Source organism: Polypterus senegalus, chromosome 7 (assembly GCF_016835505.1).
Source record: "Polypterus senegalus isolate Bchr_013 chromosome 7, ASM1683550v1, whole genome shotgun sequence".
NCBI classification, from domain to species: domain Eukaryota; kingdom Metazoa; phylum Chordata; class Cladistia; order Polypteriformes; family Polypteridae; genus Polypterus; species Polypterus senegalus.
In genome coordinates this window covers 139,670,190-139,682,396 of record NC_053160.1, presented here as the reverse complement: position 1 = coordinate 139,682,396, position 12,207 = coordinate 139,670,190, and the positions used below count along the sequence as shown (strand labels likewise).

At 33.9% G+C, this 12,207-nt stretch overlaps 1 protein-coding gene across 2 annotated transcripts in view; it reads right to left on the bottom strand.

Annotated features, from left to right (window-relative positions):
- Positions 1 to 12,207, bottom strand: part of LOC120532880 (X-linked retinitis pigmentosa GTPase regulator-like) — a 359,951-nt gene that overhangs the window by 106,099 nt on the left and 241,645 nt on the right. The window contains exon 1 of one of the 2 annotated variants that reach the window (XR_005634398.1): positions 2,473 to 2,533. The exons of the other annotated variant lie outside the window; for it this stretch is intronic. The gene's annotated coding sequence lies outside the window, so the exon portion shown is untranslated. Of the gene's footprint in view, positions 1 to 2,472; positions 2,534 to 12,207 lie in introns of those variants that run through there. 2 annotated transcript variants of the gene reach the window in all.

The following is a 12,207-nucleotide window of genomic DNA, read 5'->3' as shown; positions in this document are numbered from 1 at the left end:
TACTTTAGCGGAGAGATGCAGCATAGCTGTGAGCCTGATGTTGCCCCATACAGATACAGAGATTGCACTTTTGGACACTCTTCGGCGTGCTGTCTAGTCGGGGGAGTTCCCAAGAGAGTTTAGAAACCTCACATTTTCTTGAATGAGTTCCGCATTATTAGGAATGTTTCTTGAACGAGCACATCACATCAAGTTGTTTGCATTTTTTTATAAATGAGACAGAGAAATGTGTCTAAATCCTAGATCAACAACTTCATTGTGGAGTTTACAAGTTCATTACATAACTGCATGATTTTTCTCCATTTTCCTCCCACATTTCAAAAATGTCCTTGTCCAGTGTGAGTTCTGAAACAGTCCTATAATTGGGTGATATTGGGTAGGCTCCAACCATATGTGTAAGGTATCGTTCTGGTTCGCTGAAATCCTGCAAATGGCAAACAGGTTCAGTAAGTAGATTGGTTATTTTTTAGAATTATATATGTTTAGTAATTACTTTTTAAACACTTTTGTTAAAATTATGCTTTTTTGTTATTCATTTATGTATGAATGAAAGTACTGGTATACATTGTAAAACCATAGATTTATTAGTGTAAACTTAAAAAGTTTGATATTCAGAAACTTTGTCACTTGTTTATAATGTATAATTTATTATTTGTTTTGTTAGGCCTCCCCATGAGGGTATACAGTGTATTAATTTGAAGCAATTTAAAAGATAAATATGTTTTAATGCAGCGCCTCCTCCAGACTCCACAGTACAACACATATATTTGCACGTGTTTTCTTTTCCTAGCAGTTTGATTTTAGCCTCACTTTAACAGAATGCTATACAGTAGTAAAGCGAGTCTATTCATGAATCACAGTAAGATGTGACAGAAGCATTTTAATCAGGGTTAAGCCCCTTGAATAGAGGTATCAGCATATTAAGGTGGCTTCGAGTACGGCCCACTCCTTCAAGGGCAACAATGAAAAAGGCCAGCAACAAAGAGACTGATCGAGTTGCTAATGGGATGGTTAGTCCCACCATAGCCACCAGGGAAGTAAACTTGCATGGCTCAATGCACCAGTGCACTAATTCAAGACGAAAAGCCACTATTAACTAACACGCTTTTTAAAAATGTGAGTTCAAGAGACGATCAATAGCTGTTAAGTCATTTGCTCTGCCTTTTGACCAGCATTATATATCTATATTATTTGAGCGTGTATGTGTGTGTGTTTCTGGGTGTCTGTGTGTATACACTGTAGGCAGATTGTCATTTTGGAAATCCTAAATTTTGCATATCAGCACTACTAGCTTATTCAGTTTAACAAATTATTTTCCAAAGATGTTTCAATAGGAAGTCTTGAAACATGCAAAATTCATAGTCAGAGGCATTAATAAGAATGAAAAATACATAATTTATGTAAGTATTCATCAAAAATATTTTATATTTTAATTTACTCTAAAGGATTGTGGCAATAAGGATTAAATCTCTCTTTAAGGATGGTGGAATAAAATATGAAGATGGATTCAAATGCCTACATTCAAGCCTCTGGTAGACTCCCAAATTCTTGCTATTTTGATGTCTGCGAATTAGCATCACACTTGCATTGTGCAGCCACTTTCCATAATGACTAGGATAAGTGTCCGGCTAAAAGAGCACACTCTGACAATAGAGGAAGATAGTATTTGGTTAAAAGCTTCAGTCCTGAGGGTAAAGGCCTGCAGAATAAAGAATATCAGTCATTGCTAACGAGCTAAAAGGATAGTGCATTGCCTTTATAAATCACTATATCTTGCTGTTTATTTAAATTCATTGGTGCCTCATTATAACTGAGCTATACACCTTTAGGTCTGAGTTGATTAGGGGTGCCATAGCTCAAAATGGCTTTTAATTCAGTGAAACACGCTCTGACCTTGTACCATAACCCTGTGTGAAACACACTACAGCTTAGACATTAATAATGATGCTACCTTTTCTTTGCTGGCGTGGTGCTACTTAAAATATGTATTATTAGTTACCAGCGAAGGCACATTTATCAAACCAAATTACCCTTCTGTGTATAACTGCTTAATTCCAGACCCTTTACCTCTCTTAACTATTACCTGCTCTTTAAAAATGTTAAAAATAAACCACTGTGATAAAATGTCAGAATAATGAGTTGCAGATACTGCCTGAATGCACACTTGCTTATTCCCCAAGGGCCTGAAAAACTGCAGGATTCCTTAATGCCCTATGTTGTAATATATTAATTTTCCAAATTTAAAATGTCTAATTTCTCCATCCCAGATGACTGCATTTATTTTAAAGTATTGTGTAAGATTTGTTTTTTGATGAGTGTGGTGCTTTGTCTGTGAAGAATACATTTTCATTCTGAGGTATCAGAAACCTGAAAGGTTTAGCAGAATAAAAATGCTTCCAATTAGAAAAAAAAAAACAGGATCACAAAACAATTTTAAAGAATATAAAAAAGATAATTATATAAGACTGGTACCTTGGGTCCAAATACAATTGGTTGCTGTCTGTGTAGAGACTGCCTGTCCTCCATGTGTCAGCACATCACAGCAACAAGTATGGCAGGTGAATAATCAGCTCTAAATTGGTACTGACTGAGAATGTGCATGAGTGGGCCCAGCGATGGACTTGCCAAGCTTAATTTTGCTTTGACCTAATGTTACCAGAATGAGCTCCAACCCACCATTGGCTGGAATTAGATTAATGAGTTTGTGTTTTTTATGTTTATAAGTCCCAAACACTCTTTATGCAGTCTGTTGCCTTTCTGTCTGTGTCTTGGTCTGAACTGGGATGATGCAAATACTTTAAAAGTGCAAACAATAAGATGATTAAAAAAAATAATTATGTGTATCAATTTGCCCATATATTAACTTGACACATCATCAAAGTGATGAAAGCAGCACACAATATTCCTGCTGAGATACTGATTTTGCCCTTTAAAAGAGCATATATTATCTGGGGGTTTAAATTTGGTTCCTGGAGGGATGAAGTGGCTACAGGTTTTCATTCCAGCAAGCCACTTTCTCCATTAGTAACCAATTGCTAATGCTAATGGCACATACTTAATTGCATTGATTTTAACCGACTTGCATTTTAATTGTTTCATTTTTTTTTCTTTAACCAGCAGATAAACAATAGTGAGATGCAAAAGAAAACAACAGTTGACCAGGCTAACTTAAATGCCATTTGCACCGGTGTCTTTCATACAAATTGAACATGTGAGGGTCTGAAAAAAGTATCCAAAGTATTTGGATTGTGGTCTTAGATAAAAGAAAAACAGTTTTGGAAACAGCTGTTGTGGTGGAATGAGAAGACTAACAAGCCATTCAAGCAGACATCAGGTTTCATGAACAGCTAAATAGGAGATGATTGGTTAGAGTGAAAACGGTGGCTATCCAGAAATGTTTTAGCCTCCTGAGTTAGCTGGTTATCTGTTGACTTGATTTGCATCCCTTTATTATTTGACTGCCGGTTAAGAAAAAAAATAAATAAATTAAAGAAGTCAATTATAATTAAGACAAGAAAAGTATGTTAAATTAGCAGTAGTAACATGTTACTAATTAAGAAAGTGGCTGGAAAAAAACTTGCAGCTCATTTATTTAATTAATGCACTGTTTTTGTACAGTAATCTTCAAAATGCTGATGCAAAATATAAAGAGGAAGAAGAATAACACAATGGGAAATACTTTCCCAATAATCTTATTCTTTAATTGACCAATAACTATTAATTTCAACAACTTTTTAGGGTAATTAAATCCCATTTTACATTATATAAGGTAATACCAGGGAACTGTGTACGTATTCATACACTAGTTACATCATGTAAGTTCAGCATCTCCTCAGAAGTCATACCAAATGAATTGAAATCAAATGCAATGCTGCTCTCAGATGAACAAAATGACTTTCAGCAGCTTGTAAGACCTTTTTAAGGATTTTAAATACCAACATCGTCCATACAAATGCTTGCACGTCTAAACTGGTGTTAATGTAGAATTTCTGAATAAGTGTGTGGGGTTGATTTTGATAATAAAGCTCAGGAAAATATATAAATATTGCACTTTCTTCCTCTGTTATTTGCATGCTAGTGTATTTATTATTTGTTATGCAAAAGGCTAATACATATGTGATAATCACTTGAAAGAAACTGGATTGTTTTAGATGATTTTTCTTTGATATATTTGCTTGCCGTGAATTGTATTCATTTTTTTGTTCCCACGGCTTCATTTTATAGACCCCTAATTCCACAATGTTGTTTTCTAGTAGCTTTGTACAAGTGGGATTCTTATAGTGTGTGTTATTTGTTAGACTTTCAGGCATGAATTCCAATCTGAGACTCTGGATGGATTAATGGATTTATATATTAATGAAAAAAAAAAAACTGCAAAAGTCAATGCCACTTCTTTCAATTCTGGACTATTCTAATTTTACAAGACTGAATTTACATTTTGAAAGAAGACAACATTCACATACTGATTACTAAGATGAGAAATGCAGAAATAAAAATTAGAGTTTTACAAGGATCACTATTGCTCTTTATGCTGTCAACAGAAATGTATTATTGTTATAGTTTTAGTTATTTTATTCGTTTTAGAATATGTTTTCACTTGCCCAATGCATACTTATACATTTTGATATATTATGAGTGGTGATGTATTTCAAAAACTGGCTGTCCTGTGGTTAAAACCATTGTGTTATTCTGCATCCTGGGTTCGAATCCCACATCCCGTTGCTATCTATGTGGAGTTGCACACTCTCTCTGTGCCTGCATGAGTTTTTCATCTGGTTAGCCATTTTTTCCAAAAGACATGAATTTTAGATTAACTGGACAGTCAGTTCATACCTTGCATCCACTGCTACTGGAATAAGATTTGGGCACCCATCAAACATTCGGGCCCAGAAAGAAATTGCATCTTTAGAAGAAAATGCCAGATGAGAAACAAACCAAAATATGTTTATGATACAGAAATAGAGTGTCACTTAAGGTCTAAAGTCAAATTTACTTTATGAAAATATACTAAAGGCTCATTTTTCAGCGTGTCTTGTGCTCATTGGCTCCTCAAATATACATCGGGCTAAGCAGATTAAAGTTTGCAAAACTTGCATAGACTTCTCAGTGATGTGAAAACTGACTCCATGAAATATTGTTTTCTGACCTTCCATTAATATTCAGGTATATGTGTGAGTGCTGTACATTGAACAAGCATGCCGCTTGGGGTTTGCTCCTGCTTACATCTGCTGCTGCTGAAACAGACCTGATAGCCCTACAACATCATAATGTAATTAAAGAAGTAGCTGATTTTGAAAATGTATTCATTTAATGTTAACATGAAAATGGTAATATTTAGCAATGGTTCCTTGTATCACTGAAAATTGGTCCATACTGATTAAATTAAATGTAAGTCATTCTCTGCCAAGATAGCTCTATTCCTGATTACTTAGCAATGAAAAAAGACAGTGTTGCATTGAATTTGTTAAATTTAGGGTGCTCATTAACAGTGGATATTGAGGATAATTTACAAATGCAAATATCTGAACTAGAACATGCTTTGAAAATAATTACAGGTTTTTTTGCCAGATTTACAGCTTTGATTGAATCAGCCCTTCCGAAATTACTGCAACATTTTTACATTTCTGAAGTACAATGTTGTTATCAGAATAATGAAGAATTTAATTTATTGTAGGACAGACAGCCAAGGAAACAAAAGTTTGGCTAACTGAGTGTAAAACTGTCAACATTTTCCTAACTTGTCGTATTATTTACTCTGCCATACCCTAGAGAGCCTATATTAATATAATATTTAATGCTAGTATGCTTTTAATTGTTTTTTTCAAAAGTGTTGGAAGCCTTTTATTGGAAAATGGACATTAATTGCCGCATTTAGAAGAAATATTGCTAAGGCAGAAAAGAGAAAGTAGGTCTGGTGTGTTCTCCACCTTTCCTCCTGTGTGTTTTCCATGAAGCATCATGCAAAAAGCTATAGTGGCTGCAGTGAAATTTTGGTAAATTTATTGCTGGTTTGAAGTAATACTTTGAATGGTGGCACAGTGTTTAAAGCTGCTGTGTCATGGTTTCAAAAGGTCGGGGTCTGAATTCTGGCTCAGTATGTGTGACAATTTGGAAATGTTCCTGTCGCTCATATGGGTTATTTTGGTATAGGACATACAAACTTTAATGTATAACAAGGTAGAATGATAATTTATGTATTTGTAGCATTCAACACATTTGACTGCTTTATTATCTTGTTACCTTTTTTCTATTTGCATTTAAATATTGCATAAATATGGTACTGTTGCAGAAATGACAAGGTATATTTGTCTAATTAGGTTGAATTTCAGATTAGATAAATAAGAACTTCAAGAGGAAAACAATTTTCAAAAGCATGCAGGAAGTTCTTAAGCAAATTTCAGTTAAATTCACATTGATTAAAACAACACAGCAGGGGTGTCCAACTCCGGTCAGGGTGTGCTACTATTGCGACAGGATTTCATTCTAAATCTTTTCTTAATCAGTGATCAGTTTTTGCTGCTACTCTTCTACGTTAACTATAATTGACTTGTTATTTAGGATTCAATCCTCTGAATTGCTTAATTTTTCATTAAATGGCACCTAAACAGAAATGAGTTGTGAAGTGCACCAACTAAGGACTAGCTAAGTTGGTGTGTGAAACTCCATCTAATTTCACTCCAACCAGTTTCTTAATTAGAAGACAATTCTTGTTGTTAAAGAGATTATTTAATTCATTGTTTATTGGTGCCCTCATTTTGCTACAGCAGACATTTCCAAAACTGTTGAATTTTTGATCAAATTGTCTTGTGGACCTGAACAGATTAACATTACTGAGACCTTCACCTTTCCTTATTTTCAGATATTGTATGATGCACAAAGGGTGCCGGTCATGTGTTGGCTAATTTTGTATCTCATTATTTATTGGCGTCTAATTAAGCAAAAAAGAAACAACTAAGGGCTCTAAGTTTTAAATAGCAAGTCAATTACAATTAAGAGAAAAAAAAGTTAAATAGCAGCACAAAATTAAGAAAATGGTTAAAATGAAAACTTGCAGCCATAGTAGCACTTCAGGACCGGAGTTAAAGACCCCAGCCTTGTTAAATGCTACTTTCCTTTTATCATTGCAATATAATTTTTGCCTCTTGTTCAGAGAGCGGACACCACTTGGTTGTTTCACAATAATTGAGATTAGGTATACTGTATAAGTAGGTTTCACATTTCTGTTATCATTTTATCCCTGAAATAACATCAGGGACCTATTTTATTGACCTTAAGGTTAGTGTTTGGGGCGAGGGGAAGGGCATCTCAAGTGCCGTCCGCTTTCTGAACAAGACCTTAATTTTTTTAGTGAGCAAACTGTACCATTAATGCATTTATTTTTAACATTTTTTTCTATGACATGATCACAAAGAATGTGATGCTTTTTCAGTTAGGATGAGGTGCCAAGAAGGAATATTGTAATTCCAATTTATCAAAAAGGAACACAAATTCAGAGGATATAGTCAATCAATCTAAAAGAAGGAAAAATCTCATGTAACCATATAAAATGTTTTGGGTGAACCTGAAATTTAACAGATGCCATGGAGCTGTCTTGGTTTAAATTGCAAACTCTTAACTGCCTCTATGAATGATTGCAGTATTCCACGTGAATATGTCACATGATTGTATTCATGGTTGGTAACTACCTTGCACCTTCTCCTCCAGGATAGACTTTAGCTTCCTGGGACTATAAAATTGGATTAAGTTGTTCAAGTTCAACAGAGATTATTATTATTCTTTTATGACTTTTCATATACAGTAACTTAGCATTTTGCCCATTGTTAGGTTTGTGATTAAGTGCTGGTGTCCTTCATTTAATTCAATAGTTTACTTTACTACAATGAATCAGAAGTGCTGTAAAATAAAGTGAATGTAAAAATAACATGAACAAATAAAACTAATCCATTGATTATGATGATCTTAGTCAAAAAATCATTTAACCAGAAATAATCAAACTTTGAGACAGTGCACTAAATCTTAATAAGACTGAATGACACCTCCTACTGCTTTCAGGTTAATTTGAGTTCCATCCACAATGCATTCATTGTGGAGTTTGCATGTTCTTCCATGTGTTTTATTACTTTCCACCAGAAATCCACAGACTTGGTGAGAATAAATTAGCCCACTGTGCATGGGTAGATGTGTGGTTGTAATGAAGTCTTTCCAGTCTGGTCCCTGCCTTGTGTACCAACTACCATTAGGGAAGACTTCATATTACTATTATATTAAAATAAACCATTATCTCTAAATGGATGAATGGTTAATATATGTGAATAAAATCTGTATACTGTTATTTATAAAATGGCATTACAATACTGTAAATGAGTACATTAAGATATTTCAGTTTTGCAGAATAAATTGTCTTATCATGTTTCTAATTGTTTTGTAAAATTTGATGTGTTTGTACACTTCATGAAAACAGAAATGAAAAACTATATTCCAGATGCACTATCAAAATGGAAATCCCTTTGCCTTTTTAATAACTGAACTATAATGACTGACATCTGACAGTTAGTGCTTTACTCACCTCTTTGATATTCTCATCCTGTGTATAGAACTTGTATTTATTGTTATCTGCGTCTTCCTAGATTCAGGAAAATGGTAAAAATTTGTGTGAAGTATCTATAAAAAATGTACATTCCTACATTATTGCATATTGAGACTGATATTTGACAGTTGTAAAGTACTTACATTGCAGCCTGGATAGAAAAAGGGAAATCATATAAATATAAGTACAAATAGTCAAGGCTGTCTATGAAGAAACATACTGGGTATGAAATTGTATTAAGGGAAATTAATAATTCTTGTATAATAACAATAATGCAAGTGACATTATAACACTAAGTGTATTTTGTGCATATAGAATCTAATTGCCTTTCTTCTTTAATTTTTCTTTTTTACTAGGTAGATGAAAATTAATTTATGACAGAATACACATGAACGGCTAAGTGGTTAAGTGACTAATGTTCTTGCCTTCAGGCTCAATTGACCAAAGTTCAAATCTTGACCTGGTTACTATTTGTGAGACCTTTGTATGGTCTCCCCTTCTGCGTGGATGACCAGGTGTCTTCAAACATCTTAAGATGTTAGGTTAATGGTGACTCCAAATTTACCCTCTCTACATTAGTGTAAGTATGTGTGTCAGTGATCCCTGATCATCATCAGGTCCTTCCATGAAAACCCTAAATACAAAGAGGACTCTTTGACTTATGTTAGGTAGATTGCCCAGAGGGGACTGGGCGGTCTCGTGGTCTGGAACCCCACAGATTTTATTTTTTTTCTCCAGCTTTTGGAGTTTTTTTTGTTTTTTCTGTCCACCCTGGCCATCGGACCTTACTTATTCTATGTTAATTAATGTTGACTTATGTTTATTTTTTATTGTGTCTTCTATTTTTCTATTCATTTTGTAAAGCATTTTGAGCTACATTTTTTTGTATGAATATGTGCTATATAAATAAATGTTGATTGATTGATTGATTGATTGATTGATCCCTACAGAAACACTGCTGTCCCATTCCATACAAGTTCCTACCTCAAACCTAATTTTACTGGGGAAGTCTTCATGCCCACTCAGTCTTACAATGAAAAAGCAGATTCTGAAAATTGGTTCAACTACAAGCTGGGCAAAATACTGTAGGTAGCTAAGATACAAAGTACTGAGATAATTGCTAATTGCACTCCTGGAAATTCAATCATATAAAATAAAAATAAGGAAAAATAAAAGACAAACAATCCTGAAAATCAAAAGGTTCTAAATAAAGTTAAAACAATTTTCCTACTTTGCTGACATGAGTAGGTATATATGCTTTCGTTTATCTATTCATGAAAACAATTTTAAAATTAGTTAGAACATGAAATTTTGTCTGTTTCACATACTTCAATTTGTTCCTATGTAATTTAAATCTTGTTATCTTTGAAAACATAAATATATAATTTGTGAGGCAAATGTAATGAAATATTTTCTGCTCCTCTTAAATCCATATATACTGCTTAAATCTTCATTAAAATAATCTTTATATTAAAACTACTGCATGATAAACATAAAACACTATATTGTAAATAAAACAAATTTAAACACATGCATGTCTATAAAATTAAGTGTCTTTAAAATAGTATATAAGGAGGTGTTTAAACAAATAACGTACAATTCAGCACAGACATAATTATTTCAGTAATATTGTTTATAAACATCGTCAACATCTTAAAAAAGAGAGGAAAATAAATGAATGTCTAAGACCTCATTGTACCACAAAAATGAAGTAGGAAAAATTAAACTCATTTCTATGTTTTTTTTCCACATGTATTCATCAATTCATTTTCAGTCAGGGTTGTAGGTTATGTAAAACAAGAGATGCTGCTGAGCATTGGAAAAGATGCTAGTTTTCTTTTTTCTTTTTTGATTCACACTGTTTTGTCATACAATAAATATACTTCTTTAAGTTTTTATATTTACTGCAAATATTTTTAGCACTTGTGTCATCCATATTAGCTCTCCATATTTATTTTACTACACAATGTTAATGGAATTAATTAGCAATTCTGAATGGAATAAAATAATGCAATTTTAAATTATATATTCTTTTCTTCATCTTCTGATGTACATATCTCTGCTAATTCAGCTGAAGCACTGAATTTTATGGTATGCCTTTAAATGCAACAGAAAGATTAAAATTGCCGGCTCTAGAAGTAGGTTCTTATCCTCTTCAAACACCTGTATAAAGAAACTGAGTATTCTTAATAATAACACCACCCAGTTCAATATGCTTTAAATTTTTAAATTTAATACCTTGCGATCAATTTGGTGTTTTTTTATGCTGTATTTCATTATTAGTTACACTTTCTGTCTTTACGTTTTCTTTCCAGTTGTCTCCTTTTTCTGTTGATAACCACAAATCTGTTTTAGGTTCAGTTTACTGCTTATTGTCATTATGTTTTTGTACAATGAAATTCTAATGACAACTTTCCATGTGTAGCAAAGAAAAAAGGGTAATAATGAAACACTACAATAAGGTAATGAAGAAAAATAATGAAGAAAGCAACAAGTATTCAATTACTATATACAAAGTGGCATTATGATCAGCTTTAAAATGAAATAGCTATCTATCTATCTATCTATTATATAAAACAATCTTGGGTCGAGACGTGATCATCTCGGAGAGACACTTTGAAGTCCTGCGAGAGACTACTTGCATGTCACGCCCTACTTACAAACAATTTCTCGGAGACACTTTAATGTCCCACAAGACAAAAGGACAGCTGCTGTACAGGCTTTTAAGTGATCGTCATGCAGTACGGCAGCAGCAGCTGCTATACAAGCTTTTAAATGATCATCACGCAGTGCGACCTGCAGATCACGCAACACGGCAGCAGCAGCTTCTGTACAGGCTTTTAATGATCGACGTGCAGAGCAACATGCAAAACACACAGCTCTGTAGCAGCAGCTGATCCATCTGCATCTCCTTAGCATGCATTCAGCCAAACACAACGCGAGTGTCTATGTACAGTATGTGTGTCTATATTGTATATTTTATGTTTATATTACTGTTCTTATAAGCTGGAGCACTATTGGGTTTGGAGAGGTGTGATGGAAATCACAGCTCTAGGGAAAAAGCTATTTCTCATTCTGTTAGTGTGTGATCCAATTGCCGTAAATCTCTTTCCAGACAGTAGCGGGGCAAAAGATGGTGGCCTGGATGTGTTGTGTTTTTGGTAATGCTGCTAGCCTTTGTCCAAAGTCAGTTAGCATAGATGGTGTCCATGTTTGGGAGGCCTGTCCCAATGATTTGTTGTGTAGCCTTCATCGCACGATGTAGCTCCTTCCATTCTGTAATTATGCAGCTGGCATACCACACAATCAAGCCGAAGGAGAGGATACTTTCTATTTTACTACAACAGGAGTTGATTAAAAGCTGCTGCGGTAAATTAACAAAAATGTCAATGTTGGATGTGTTTACTTCTTATTATTTAACTTACCCTTGTGGAAATGCAAATAATTTCTCTTGACATCATTTCAATACAAACTTTATTTAATTCTAACAATAATCTGGTTTCTTACAGGTTACCTTTAATTTCTGGTCTTTTGCAGTGTATAATCTTATTATGAGTGATTTTAGGGGTCTGCTTCTTGAAATGTGTTATTGTTATTAGCTTTTAAGGATTCCTCTTAAG